Here is a 14,685-nt window from a genome sequence, read left to right on the forward strand (position 1 = left end):
AGTGTTGTTACAATTATATAAGCATTGGTGAGCCCACACTTGGAGTATTGTGTTCAGTCTCGGTCACCTCCTTTGAGGAAGGATGTGGTGGCACTGGAGGCGGTTCAGAAGAGTTTCACTAGATTGATTCCAAGTTTGAAGGCACTGTCGTATGAGAAGCGGTTGAGTAGCTGGGGCTTGTACCCGCTAGAGTACAGAAGATTGAGGGGGGAATTTGATAGAGGTATATATAATACTCAACGGGATTGATAAAGTAAATGTTAACCAAATGTTCCCCCTTCTAGAACAGTCTAGGACAAGCAGTCATAGTTGTAGAGGAAGAGGGGGAAGGTTCAAGACAGAGATAAGGAGAAGCTACTTCTGTTGTGAATCTTTGGAACTCACTGCCCCAGAATGCATTGGATGCAGAATCAATCAATCGATTCAAGAAAGAGATAAATATTTGATCAAAAACAGGATGAAGGGCTGTGTGGAAAAGGCAGGGGAGTGGAGTTAGGATGAGATGGAGATCAGCCATGATCATATAGAATAACGGAGTGGGCTCAAAGGGTTGAATTGCCTACGCTCGCTCCTAATTTCTAAGTTCCTATGTTGCAACAATACTCCCACAGTAATAAAGTCATTCTAATCAATCAAATGGACAGAGCTGATGACCAATGGAGACAGTTAAAGTAAAATTTTAACGTTTATTTATTAGTCACAAGTAAAGCTTACATTAACACTGCAGTGAAGTTATTGTGGAATTCCCCTAATCACCACAGTCCAGCGTCTATTCGGGTCAATGCACCTAACCAGCACGCCTTTCAGAATGTGGGAGGAAACCAGAGCACCCGGAGGAAACCCACGCAGACACGAGGAGAATGTGCAGACTCCACACAGACAGTGAGCCAAGCCAGGAATCGAACCTGGGAGCCTGACACTGTGAGGCAGCAGTGCTAACCATTTATTTGTGAAGCTGAAGAGGGAGTAAAGGGGTGTGGTATCATAATCCAGTTTTTCATGTTTAATATTCATTTTTCTTGCTGATAAAACTAATTAGCAGTCCTGCAACTATTACTCCAAGTTTTCTAAAAAGGTTTAAAGTAAAATTATGACCTTTTGAGCCAGGATTTCATTCTGGGATCTTTGTCTGGTTATAACAATAACTGGAATGGTAACACTATTATCTCTCCCTTTCCTTTTGTTCCATGACATCTTTGTTATTTAATCTCTCCCGTCCTCTACCCTATCACAGGCCTTCCCTTTTGTTCCATTTCCCCACCCCCCTCCTTCCAACAATACAAAACCCATCATACTGGACTCAAAACTCGTTTCTCTTTCTCCACAGCGTTGGACCTGCTATGCTTTACAGCACTTCTGTTTTCATTTCAACTTTCTCCTGACTGGGATTATCAATATGAACTGTCCTTTGATGTATTACATTTCAGATAGGGTCTATGCATTTGCCTTACCTATTCTCCTCTCTTTCCCTCTACACCTCACTCCTCAACACATATCTTCAGAAATCAGTCAACAGAAACTATATTAAAGCCTGGCATTATTAACAAGCCAGAATTCAAACCACTTAGCTAATTAGGTTACTTACAGGCTCTAAAACTAAAAGGATAAAAGAAACAATTGTGAAAACTTCAAAGCACAGGCCTCATTCTGATTTAAACGAAAGAATGCCAATAAAAATTGGTTCCCACACCTGGAATATTGTGTGCAGTTTTGGTCTCCTTATCTGAAGAAGGATGTTCTTACTAGAGAGGGAGTGCAGAGAAGGTTTACTAGACTGATTCCTGGGATGGAGGCACTGACATATGAGGAAAGATCGAGTTAGTTAGGATTATATTGAATGGAGTTCGGAAGAATGAGGGAGGATCTCATAGAAACCTTTAAAATTCTTGCAGGACTAGAGGTTAGATGTAAGAAGGATGTTCCCAATGGTGGGGGTGTCCAGAACAAGGGGTCACAGTCTGAGAATACAGGATAGACCATTTAGCATTGAGATGAGAAGTTTCTTCACCCAGAGAGTGGTCAGCCTGTGGAATTTGCTACCATAGAATGTAGTTGAGGTCAAAACATTGAATGTTTTCAAGAAGGAGTTAGGTATAGCACTTGAGGCAAAGCGGATCAAAGGATATGGGGGAGGGAAGGCGGGATCGGGCTGTTGAGGAGGATGATCAGCCAAGATCATAATGAATGGCGAAGGAGGCTCAATGGGCCAAATGGCCTCCTCTTCCTCCTATTTTCCATCTTTCTAATGACTCTCCACTGACCCTTCCCATATCCAATACATTATTACTGAAGACATCAAATAAGATGGTGATAGCAGACAACCTTTCACGTCAAATATTTTCAGTGTATTCCTTCTCTATCGTTATCTTGGAACTGACTTCCTTATCTTCATATCCTAATCCTCTCCTTACTTAGGCTCGCTCTAGACTGCAAACATGATTCATTTTGGTAGGACTAATTTAAATGTGGATTACAGGGTCAAAGGTAGGGTTCTGAAGACTGTGGAGGAACAGAGAGATCTTGGGGTCCATATCCACAGATCTCTGAAGGTTGCCACTCAAGTGGATAGAGCTGTGAAGAAGGCCTATAGTGTGTTAGCTTTTATTAACAGGGGGTTGGAGTTTAAGAGCCGTGGGGTTATGCTGCAACTGTACAGGACCTTGGTGAGACCACATTTGGAATATTGTGTGCAGTTCTGGTCACCTCACTATAAGAAGGATGTGGAAGCGCTGGAAAGAGTGCAGAGGAGATTTACCAGGATGCTGCCTGGTTTGGAGAGTAGGTCTTATGAGGAAAGGTTGAGGGAGCTGGGGCTGTTCTCTCTGGAGCGGAGGAGGCTGAGGGGAGACTTAATAGAGGTTTATAAAATGATGAAGGGGATAGATAGAGTGAACGTTCAAAGACTATTTCCTCGGGTGGATGGAGCTATTACAAGGGGGCATAACTATAGGGTTCGTGGTGGGAGATATAGGAAGGATATCAGAGGTAGGTTCTTTACGCAGAGAGTGGTTGGGGTGTGGAATGGACTGCCTGCAGTGATTGTGGAGTCAGACACTTTAGGAACATATAAGCGCTTATTGGATAGGCACATGGAGCACACCAGGATGATAGGGAGTGGGATAGCTTGATCTTGGTTTCAGATAAAGCTCGGCACAACATCGTGGGCCGAAGGGCCTGTTCTGTGCTGTACTGTTCTACATCTACATCTATAACATGAATGTAATTTGCCAGCACTGCTGGCCTAACACTGGAAATGAATAGACTGGTTTTAGTTATGGCATTACAAAAATATCCGAATAAAAATGATTCCTCCATTTGTTCTACATCTCACCTCTTTCATTGCTGTGACTAGTTTTGCTCGGAAGAGAATCTGTTAAGTCAGTGCAAATACCTAGAGTGGACAAGATGAGCTACAAATCAGTGCTGAATCAAGACCATATCCAAGACATTTATGGTATTAAAAACATTCATTGCAAATACCTAGAGTGGACAAGATGAGCTACAAATCAGTGCTGAATCAAGACCATATCCAAGACATTTATGTTATTAAAAACATTCATTGCACCAACGTAATCATAACTTAATCAATGGTTAAACAGAATTCCAATTAATGGTCCAGTGAAGACAAAATCCTTCCTTTGCTTCTTGACCTCCGCAAGTTTACATTACAAGTCATTCCCTCTCCTCGGGAACCGCCCCGCTCCCTTGGAAACCACCCCGCTCTCTTTAAAGTCATCAACACCCCTTTTTTCAGAAAAATCCAACCCTGGATCCCATTGCTTTTGCAAACTGCCAGCCCATCTCCAGCCTCCCTCTCCTGCCAATCACCAAAACCATCCTCATGTCACAACCATCTTGCGTGACTCAGATGCATTACCCCTCCTCGTCTACTTACAGTTTTTGTCATATTATTCATCTTTATGTAATTTCCTACTCTGACATTTCTCACCGTTTGTCTCACCTAACTATCCAAGCCAAAGCATCTCTAGCATCTCTTCATGGCACCTGAACCATTACTTCTGGAGTTTCCCAGGGATATGACATTGGCTCCTTCCATTGCCTCATCTACATGCTACACATTGCTCATATCATCCACAATTAGGGAGCCAGGTTTCACAGTTCTACCCCTTCAACAGTTTGTGATGGACAAGTCAACCATCAGAACGACTGAAGTCATTGTTATTGGACCCCACTACACCCATCTACCCAGGCTGAACCAAGGTGACAAGTGGCATGGTGGTTAGCACTGCTGCCTGACAGCGCCAGGGACCTGGGTTCAATTCTAGCCTCAGATGACCGTGTGGAGTTTTCTTTTTATTCATTCATGGGTCATGGGGGTTGCTGGCTGGCCAGCATTTATTGCCCGTCCCTAGTTGCTCCAAGGACAGTTGATGTCAACCACATTGCTGTGGCTCTGGAGTCACATGTAGGTCAGACCTGGTAAGGGTTGATTGGCCATGCTAAAATTGCCCTTAGTTTCCTGAGATGCGTAGGTTAGAGGGATTAGTGGATGGATATGGGGGTAGGGCCTGGGTGGGATTGTGGTCGGTGCAGACTCGATGGGCCGAATGGCCTCTTTCTGTACTGTAGGGTTTCTATGATTCTATGACAGCAGATTTCCTTCCCGAAAGGAACCAGATTGGTTTTACCAACAATGGTTTCATGGTCATCAGTAGATTTTTAATTCCAGATAGTTTTTATTGAATTTAAATTCCACCATCTGCTGTGGCAGGATTCGAACACACATCCCCAGAACATTAGCTGAGATTCTAGTTTAATAACCTCATGATAGTACCACTAGGCCATCACTTTCCCTTTGCACGTTCTCGCCGTGTCTGCGTGGGTTTCCTGTGGGTGCTCCGGTTTCCTCCCACACTTCAAAGATGTGCGAGTTAGGTTGATTGGCCATACTAAATTGACTCTTAATATCAGGGGGACTAACGGCATAAGTACGTGGGGTTAAGGGAACGGGGCCTGGGTGGGATTGTTGTCGATGCAGGCTCAATGGGTCAAATGGTCTCCTTCTGCCTGTGGAGATTCTATAACCAAATTGTTCTTAATCGCAGAGCTTCTGACCCTGTATCCAGGCCATCAGAAAGACCAGCCAACTTCCACCTTTAAATGTCACTCGTCTTCAGCCCTCCTGATACAGAAACCTTCATCCAATGTTTTATCACCTCCAGAATAGATTGGAGCTTTGGGGGACTGCAAACCAATTTAAAATTCTCAGCCTTTTCCGTACCCACCTCTAACCGAGTTCCGTAACTCACCCACAACTCTGTCTATCCAACACCCGCATACACTGACCAATCACTCGGGAGGTCTCATGTAGACCAACCAATCACTCGGGAGGTCTCACTTACACTAACCAATCACTCGGGAGGTCTCACTTACACTAACCAATCACTCGGGAGGTCTCACTTACACTAACCACTCGGGAGGTCTCACTTACACTAACCAATCACTCGGAGGTCTCGTGTGCACTAACTAATCCATCTGGAGGTCTGGTGCACACTATCAATCAGCAGGTATTGATGCACAATGCGTAGCGTCCCTGCCTCCAAGCCAGATGCTCCTGATTTGTGTCCCACCCAAGACTTAATTATCAAGGAAGGTGTGTCCATAACACAGTCAAGCAAGTTGAATATCAATCTGCAAGTCCTTCCAACATACCAATGGCTGGCAATAAGAACAGGAGAGATCCCTGATCAGCCATGTGAACCATGGGAAAGAAGTTAGAGCTTCTACCATCACTATCCATGGGTCTAGACTGCAAACATGTATGTAAAGGAGCACGTTATCACAGCAACTCAAACTCCAAGTGAACTATAAAAGACAACCACACCAATAATCCTCCCACATCCCACCAATAACAAATTTTCCTTCGGCTGTTGGTCCTACTCTGGGATTTCCTCCATAAACCTCTGTGTCTTGCCTCTGCTCTCCTCCTTCAAGACCCTCCTTAAGGCTTATCATCTTGACCAGACTTTGATGAACGGTAATATCTTCTTCTTTGGTTTAGCATTCATTTTCTCTGGTTACACTTCTGTTAAAAATTTTCACTTGCGGGAAATACAAGGTGTTATTAGGCACTAATAAATCCAAAGGAAGTTCTTCTTCCACAAACAAGTTAGAATGAGGAGCTTGCTACCGGAATGAGTAACTGAGGATAAAAGCACAGACATATTTAAGGTGAAGCTAGACAAGTACAAGGAGAAAGGAATAGAAGGTTATGCCCCTAAAGTTAAATGAAAAAGGATGGAAGGAGTCTCATGCGGAACAAACAATTATATGGCCAAACGAGTTAAATTAACTATCAATGCTAAATTCTGTGTAATTTTATAAAATGCCTCGGAACACTTTTCCAAATTGAAGACCCTATAAAATGACAAACTGTGAAGGATAAGATCTGACACTGGTATGGTCAAATAATCTGTCAACCCTCACCATCCAGCTTAATAATGGATTCTTAAGGGCAATATGTGAGCACTCAGCACTGTGGAGCCTTGTCTAGGAAAGAATTACATTCCAGACAGGAAGGGTTAACATGTGGAAAAGAATATGCATGTGTACAAAGCCTCCTCTAAATATCAACCCATTCAACACACAAGGCCATGTCACTTTCATTCTCGTGTGGGAGCACAAAACGTGATATGGCCCGAGTGCGACAGCACCAAGTGCTAACTTGGGACTTTGGTACAGATGGGAAACTCTCTGAAGCTGATGAGTGTTCAAAGCTTTAATTAGGAGTGAGTGAGGTAAGTGATTGATACATATTTGAAAGCTCATCTCTCGTAATCACAGTCAGTAGCATAAATTCGTACTGGGAGTTACAAATTTTGCACTAAATTAATAGCTCAACTAGTTGAAGTACTTGGTATAGCTACAGACAACTATTGAATGATATTTCTCAACTTGAACCTGATTACTTAAATGAAACACATTGAGATGGCAGGTGATGTGTTGCGCTGTAGCATGTGGGATCTGGTGGACTACATCTGCAAGTGTTTGCAGCATGAGGAACTTCAGCTCCAAACTGATGTCCAAACTTAGAAAACTGAACTATGGTGCAGGGAACAATATAATTAGAGAGACTGAGACTGTTCTCTGCAGCAAGAGCAAGAGTCCCAAAGGTTGTGTTGTCCCTGGACATCTCCTTTGGGCTGAAGAGGAACTTGTCATGATCCAGGCAGCTGCTAACAACAGCGTGGTGTTTGCACATTCATTGTATCATTGAATCCCTACAGTGCAGAAGGCGGCCATTCGGCCCACTGAGTCTGCACTGACCACAATCCCACCTAGGCCCTATTCCCGTGTCTGCATGGGTTTCCTCCCACAGTCCAAAGATGTGCAGAGTAGGTTGATTGGCCATGCTAAATTGCCCCTTAATGTCCAAGATATATAGGTTAGGGGGGTTAATGGGTCAAGTATGTGGGTTAGGGGATAGGGACTGGATAAGATGTTCTCTCAGAGAGAGTTGGTGGAGACTCAATGGCCTGCTTATGCATTGTAGGGATTATTGAGTTTGAATTAAGAAAGAGGTTCTGCTCAATAAGTATGATGTGGAGATGCCGGCGTTGGACTGGGGTAAACACAGTAAGAGTTTTAACAACACCAGGTTGAAGTCCAACAGGTTTATTTGGTAGCAAATGCTATTAGCTTTTGGAGCGCTGCTCCTTCATCAGATGGAGTGGATATCTGCTCTCAAACAGGGCGCAGAGACACAAAATCAAGTTACAGAATACTGATTAGAATGCGAATCTCTACAGACAACCAGGTCTTAAAGATACAGACAATATGAATGGAGGGAGCATTAAGCACAGGTTAAAGAGATGTGTCTTGTCTCCAGACAGGACAGCCAGTGAGATTCTGCAAGTCCCCGGAGCGGAGAAGCTACGGCATCTCCTCTGGAGCCTTCAACATGTCATTGATGAAGACGAACATCTCACCAAGGCCATCCCCACACCCCCACTTCTTGCCTTCAAACAACCGCGCAACCTCAAACAGACCATTGTCCGCAGCAAACTACCCAGCCTTCAGGAGAACAGTGACCACGACACCACACAACCCTGCCACAGCAACCTCTGCAAGACGTGCCAGATCATCAACACGGATGCCATCATCTCACATGGGAACACCATCCACCAGGTACACGGTACCTACTCTTGCAACTCGGCCAACGTTGTCGACCTGATACGCTGCAGGAAAGGATGTTCCGAGGCATGGTACATTGGGGAAACCATGCAGACGCTATGACAACGGATGAATGAACACCGCTCGACAATCACCAGGCAAGACTGTTCTCTTCCTGTGGGGGAGCACTTCAGCGGTCACGGGCATTCAGCCTCTGATCTTCGGGTAAGCGTTCTCCAAGGCGGCCTTCACGACACACGACAGCGCAGAGTCGCTGAGCAGAAACTGATAGCCAAGTTCCGCACACGTGAGGACGGCCTAAACCGGGATCTTGGGTTTATGTCACACTATCAGTAACCCCCACAGCTTGCCTCCTGGATTTGCAGAATCTCACTGGCTGTCCTGTCTGGAGACAATACGCATCTCTTTAACCTGTGCATAATGCTCCCTCCACTCACATTGTCTGTATCTTTAAGACCTGGTTGGCTGTAGAGATTCGCATTCTAATCAGTATTCTGTAACTTGATTTTGTGTCTCTGTATGCCCTGTTTGAGAGCAGATATCCACTCCATCTGACGATGGGGCAGCGCTCCGAAAGCTAATAGCATTTGCTACCAAATAAACCTGTTGGACTTTAACCTGGCGTTGTTAAACTTTTGCAATACGTAGGAGCAGCTAGGGACAAAATGAAAAAGCTGAACCAGAATTGCATTAGTACCTGAACCATGAGCAAATTCCCACAGCACAGTGGTGCCGGGGTTTGGAGAGGAACTTGCATGGGAGGGAGAGAATCCAACGGTCATGATCCATATAGGTACCAATAACATAGGCAGCAGAAGGAAGGAGGTTCTGCATAGAGAATACGAGCTAGGTACTAAGTTAAAATACACAACCTCAAAGGCAATCATTTCTGGATCATTACCTGAGCCACATGCAAATTGGCATTGGGTAAATAAAATGAGAGGATACACCATCCATGGCTAACTAAGGAAGTTAGAGATGGTATTAAATCAAAAGAAAACATGTACAGTGCTGCAAAAAATAGCGGTTGGGTGCATTAGGAAAATTTTAGAAACCGGTAAAGGATGACTAAAAAATAAAGAGGGACAAATTGGAGTGCGAGAGAAAAGCAGAAATAAATATACAGAAAGGAACACAGCATACAAGCCCACCAGCAAATAAGATCATAGTGGAGAAAAATGGTAAAAAGACACTTCCTCTGATTATAAACAGCATTCGGCACAAAATGGAACAATTGATAACACAAACAGAAAGAAATGAGTGTGATATGAGAGCCACTATAGAGAAATTGCTGCAAAGTAATCATGGCTGAGGGTTTGCAGACTTCAGAAATGCGATTCCCAAAACTGGACACAATAATCAAGTTGAGGCCAAACTAGTGGTTTATACAAATTTAACAATTTCTTTGCCCTATTGATAAAGTATACGGCATCCTAGTCTTTATTAACTGCTCTTTCAACCTGTCCCTGCCACCTTCAATCATTTATCCACATATACACCCAGGTCAATCAGCTCCTGTACCCTTTAGTTTATGTTGTCTCTCCATGTTCTTTCTACCAAAATGAATCACTTCCCATTTGCCGACGTTAAACTTCATTTTCCCACCCATTCGATCAAGCTGTGTTCTTTTGGAGTTCCTCCTCAGTTCACAATATTTTTATCATCTGTAAATTTTGAAATTGTGCCCTGTACATCAAGGTCTAGGATATTAATACACATCAGGAAGCCAGGAGTCCCGACACCAATCCCTGCGGAACTCCACAATGAACCTTCCTCCAGTCTGAAAAAACAGCTGTTATCTCTACCCTGTTTCCTCTCAACCAATTCCATATTTTTTCACTCCTGCCCCTTTCAGCCCATAAGCTCTAATTTTGCTCAAATCACTGCATCTTTTGGAAGTCCATGTACACATCAGCAGCGTTACCCTCATCAACCCTCTCTGTTACCTGTTCAAAAAAACTCCCCCAACTTAAAGACAAGTTGCCTTTAACAAATGGGCTTGCTTTCCTTTTGCCAACACAATCATTAATTTAGCACTGAATTATTGTTTCTTGAAGCTTCTCAGAGTTTAAACTGACTGGCCTGTCGTTGCTGACTTAACTTGACATCCTGTTTGAAAAAGAGAGATGAATCTTTACAAGGGTATATACGGTATTCATAAACTCAGAGACCTAACATTTAACTGCGCACAGTTAGTTTTGAATCAGTCAGTACTACAAGCTGATGCTTGAACTACAAGGTCAGCTAGAAAGTGCTTGCACACATTTTCAAGGCAACTTTTAAAATAAGGTCAAATTATTCCTGTGCTGTATTGTTCTTTGTTCTCACCCCTACCTTCCCTCTCTCCCTCACCCCTACCTTCCCTCTCTCCTTCACCCTCTCCCCTCCTGCCTTCCCTCTCTCCCTCACCCCTACTGCCTTCCCTCTCTCCCTCACCCTCTCCCCTACTATCTTTCCTCCCTTCCTCGCCCCCTCACCCTCAAACCGAGTCCACCCAACCAACGTCCCCTCATCCCCCCCACCTCCCCCCACACCCCCTCCCCCTCCCCCCACACCCCCTCCCCCTCCCCCCACACCCCCTCCAACTCCCCTCATCCCCTCCACCTCGCCCACCCCGCTTCCTCTGCTCCGCCACCCTGCTCCCTTCACCTACCCCCACACCTCTCCTCCCCCCTCCCCTCCCCACACCCCCGCTCCTCCCCAAGCCCCCCCGAACCACCCCCCCGCTCCTCCCCAACCCCCCCCGCTCCTCCCCAACCCCTCCCGCTCCTCCCCAACCCCCCCTGCTCCTCCCCAACCCCCCCCCGCTCCTCCCGAACACCCCAGCTCCTCCCCAACCCCCCCCGCTCCTCCCCAACCCCCCCTGCTCCTCCCCAACCCCCCCCCGCTCCTCCCCAACCCCCCCCGCTCCTCCCCAACCCCCCCCGCTCCTCCCCAACCCCCACCCCGCTCCTCCCCAACCCCCACCCCGCTCCTCCCCAACACCCCCCCTGCTCCTCCCCAACCCCCCCCCGCTCCTCCCCAACCCCCCCCGCTCATCCCCAACCCCCCCCCCCCGCTCCTCCCCAACCCCCCCCGCTCCTCCCCAACCCCCCCCCCGCTCCTCCCCAACCCCCCCCGCTCCTCCCCAACACCCCCGCTCCTCCCCAACACCCCCTCCTCCCCACCACCGCTCCCGCTCCTACCCACCCCCCCCCCGCTCCTCCCCCCCCCGCTCCTCCCCCCCCGCTCCTCCCCACCCCCCCCGCTCCTCCCCAAACCCCTCCCCCGCTCCTCCCCACCCCCCCTCCTCCCCACCCCCCCTCCTCCCCACCCCCCCTCCTCCCCACCACCCCCCACTCCTCCCCACCACCCCCCCCGCTCCTCCCCCCACCACCCCCCCCGCTCCTCCCCAACCCCCGCTCCTCCCCACCCCCCCCGCTCCTCCCCACCACCCCCCCCTCCCCAACACCCCCCCCCTCCCCAACCCCCCCCCTCCCCAACCCCCCCCCTCCCCAACCCCCCCCCTCCCCCCCCCCTCCCCAACCCACCCCTCCTCCCCTCCTCCCCAACCCCCCCCCCTCCCCCCCACACCCCCCCGCTCCTCCCCAACCCCCCCCCGCTCCTCCCCAACCCCCCCCCCGCTCCTCCCCAACCCCCCCTCCGCTCCTCCCCAACCCCCCCCCCCGCTCCTCCCCAACCCCCCCCCCCGCTCCTCCCCAACCCCCCCCCCCGCTCCTCCCCAACCCCCCCCCCCGCTCCTCCCCACCCCCCCCCCCGCTCCTCCCCAACCCCCCCCCCCCGCTCCTCCCCAACCCCCCCCGCTCCTCCCCAACCCCCCCCCCTGCTCCTCCCCAACCCCCCCCCCCCCCGCTCCTCCCCAACCCCCCCCCCCGCTCCTCCCCAACCCCCCCCCCCAACCCCCCCCCCCCGCTCCTCCCCAACCCCCCCCCCCCCGCTCCTCCCCAACCCCCCCCCCCCCGCTCCTCCCCAACCCCCCCCCCCCGCTCCTCCCCAACCCCCCCCCCCGCTCCTCCCCAACCCCCCCCCCCCGCTCCTCCCCAACCCCCCCCCCCCCGCTCCTCCCCAACCCCCCCCCCCCGCTCCTCCCCAACCCCCCCCCCCCCGGCTCCTCCCCAACCCCCCCCCCCCCGGCTCCTCCCCAACCCCCCCCGGCTCCTCCCCAACCCCCCCCCGGCTCCTCCCCAACCCCCCCCCCCGCTCCTCCCCAACCCCCCCCCCCGCTCCTCCCCAACCCCCCCCCCCCCGGCTCCTCCCCAACCCCCCCCCCCCCCGCTCCTCCCCAACCCCCCCCCGGCTCCTCCCCAACCCCCCCCCCCCCGCTCCTCCCCAACCCCCCCCCGGCTCCTCCCCAACCCCCCCCCGGCTCCTCCCCAACCCCCCCCCCCGGCTCCTCCCCAACCCCCCCCCCCCCCCGCTCCTCCCCAACCCCCCCCCCCCGCTCCTCCCCAACCCCCCCCCCCCCCGCTCCTCCCCAACCCCCCCCCCCCCGCTCCTCCCCAACCCCCCCCCCCCGCTCCTCCCCAACCCCCCCCCCCCCCGCTCCTCCCCAACCCCCCCCCCCCGCTCCTCCCCAACCCCCCCCCCCCGCTCCTCCCCAACCCCCCCCCCCCCGCTCCTCCCCAACCCCCCCCCCCCCCCGCTCCTCCCCAACCCCCCCCCCCCCGCTCCTCCCCAACCCCCCCCCCCCCCGCTCCTCCCCAACCCCCCCCCCCCCCGCTCCTCCCCAACTCCCCCCCCCCCGCTCCTCCCCAACGCCCCCCCCCCCCGCTCCTCCCCAACGCCCCCCCCCCCCGCTCCTCCCCAACGCCCCCCCCCCGCCCGCAGTCTGACTGCGGAGTGAATCTTTAGTTTCTCCCCCGGCTCCCGCACTCACTCTGCCGCCGCTCTCCCGCTCTCTCTGACGGATTTTCCCTCCAGTTTTCTCGGGATTTTCCCAGTTTTTCCTCTCGGGTTTTCGGATCTTTTTCGGTTTTTTCCTCCCGGTTCCGTGGCGCAGAAACGGACAGCGACGCAACTTCCGGTGCCCGCGCTACGGGCCGCGGCCGAGAACAAAAATCACCCAAAAACCACCGCAGCAACTCCCGGGCTGACCGCCAGAGGCAGCAGCGAGACCCAAAACCACCGCAGCAACTCCCGGGCTGACCGCCAGAGGCAGCAGCGAGACCCATACACCACACAGCAACTCCCACACTGACCGCCAGAGGGGGCAGCGAGAACCAAAACCACCGCAGCAAATACCACACTGACCGCCAGAGGCAGCAGCGAGACCCAAAACCACCGCAGCAACACCCACACTGACCGCCAGAGGCAGCAGCGAGACCCATACACCACACAGCAACTCCCACACTGACCGCCAGAGGGAGCAGTGAGACCCAAACACCACAGCAGCAACTCCCACACTGACCGCCAGAGGGAGCAGCGAGACCCAAAAACCACCGCAGCAACTCCCACACTGACCGCCAGAGGCAGCAGCGAGACCCATACACCACACAGCAACTCCCACACTGACCGCCAGAGGGAGCAGCGTGACCCAAAACCACCGCAGCAACTCCCACACTGACCGCCAGAGGGGGCAGCGAGAACCAAAACCACCGCAGCAAATCCCACACTGACCGCCAGAGGCAGCAGCGAGACCCAAAACCACCGCAGCAACACCCACACTGACCGCCAGAGGCAGCAGCGAGACCCATACACCACACAGCAACTCCCACACTGACCGCCAGAGGGAGCAGCGAGACCCAAAAACCACCGCAGCAAATCCCACACTGACCCCCAGAGGCAGCAGCGAGACCCATACACCACACAGCAACTCCCACACTGACCGCCAGAGGGAGCAGCGTGACCCAAAACCACCGCAGCAACTCCCACACTGACCGCCAGAGGCAGCAGCGAGACCCATACACCACACAGCAACTCCCACACTGACCGCCAGAGGGAGCAGCGTGACCCAAAACCACCGCAGCAATTCCCACACTGACCGCCAGAGGGGGCAGCGAGAACCAAAACCACCGCAGCAAATCCCACACTGACCGCCAGAGGCAGCAGCGAGACCCAAAACCACCGCAGCAACTCCCACACTGACCGCCAGAGGGAGCAGCGAGAACCAAAACCACCGCAGCAACTCCCACACTGACCACCAGAGGCAGCAGCGAGCCACAAACACCACCGCAGCAACTCCCACACTGACCCCCAGAGGGAGCAGTGAGACCCAAACACCACAGCAGCAACTCCCACACTGACCGCCAGAGGGAGCAGCGAGACCCATACACCACACAGCAACTCCCACACTGACCACCAGAGGAAGCAGCGAGACCCAAAACCACCGCAGCAACTCCCACACTGACCACCAGAGGAAGCAGCGAGACCCAAAGCCACCGCAGCAACTCCCACACAGACCGCCAGAGGCAGCAGCGAGACCCAAAGCCACCGCAGCAACTCCCACACTGACCGCCAGAGGGAGCAGCGAGACCCAAAACCACCGCAGCAACTCCCACACTGACCGCCAGAGGGAGCAGCGAGACCCAAAAC

At 51.8% G+C, this 14,685-nt stretch overlaps 1 protein-coding gene across 2 annotated transcripts in view; it reads right to left on the minus strand.

Moving 5' to 3' along the window:
* cul9 (cullin 9) overlaps positions 1–13,224 on the minus strand; it is a 284,868-nt gene extending 271,644 nt beyond the window's left edge. For both annotated transcript variants that reach the window (XM_078212153.1, XM_078212152.1), the window contains exon 1: positions 13,031–13,224. The gene's annotated coding sequence lies outside the window, so the exon portion shown is untranslated. The remainder of the gene's footprint in view (positions 1–13,030) is intronic.
* Between the last annotated feature and the right edge of the window lie 1,461 nt (positions 13,225–14,685).

Source organism: Mustelus asterias, chromosome 5, assembly GCF_964213995.1.
Source record: "Mustelus asterias chromosome 5, sMusAst1.hap1.1, whole genome shotgun sequence".
NCBI lineage: Eukaryota > Metazoa > Chordata > Chondrichthyes > Carcharhiniformes > Triakidae > Mustelus > Mustelus asterias.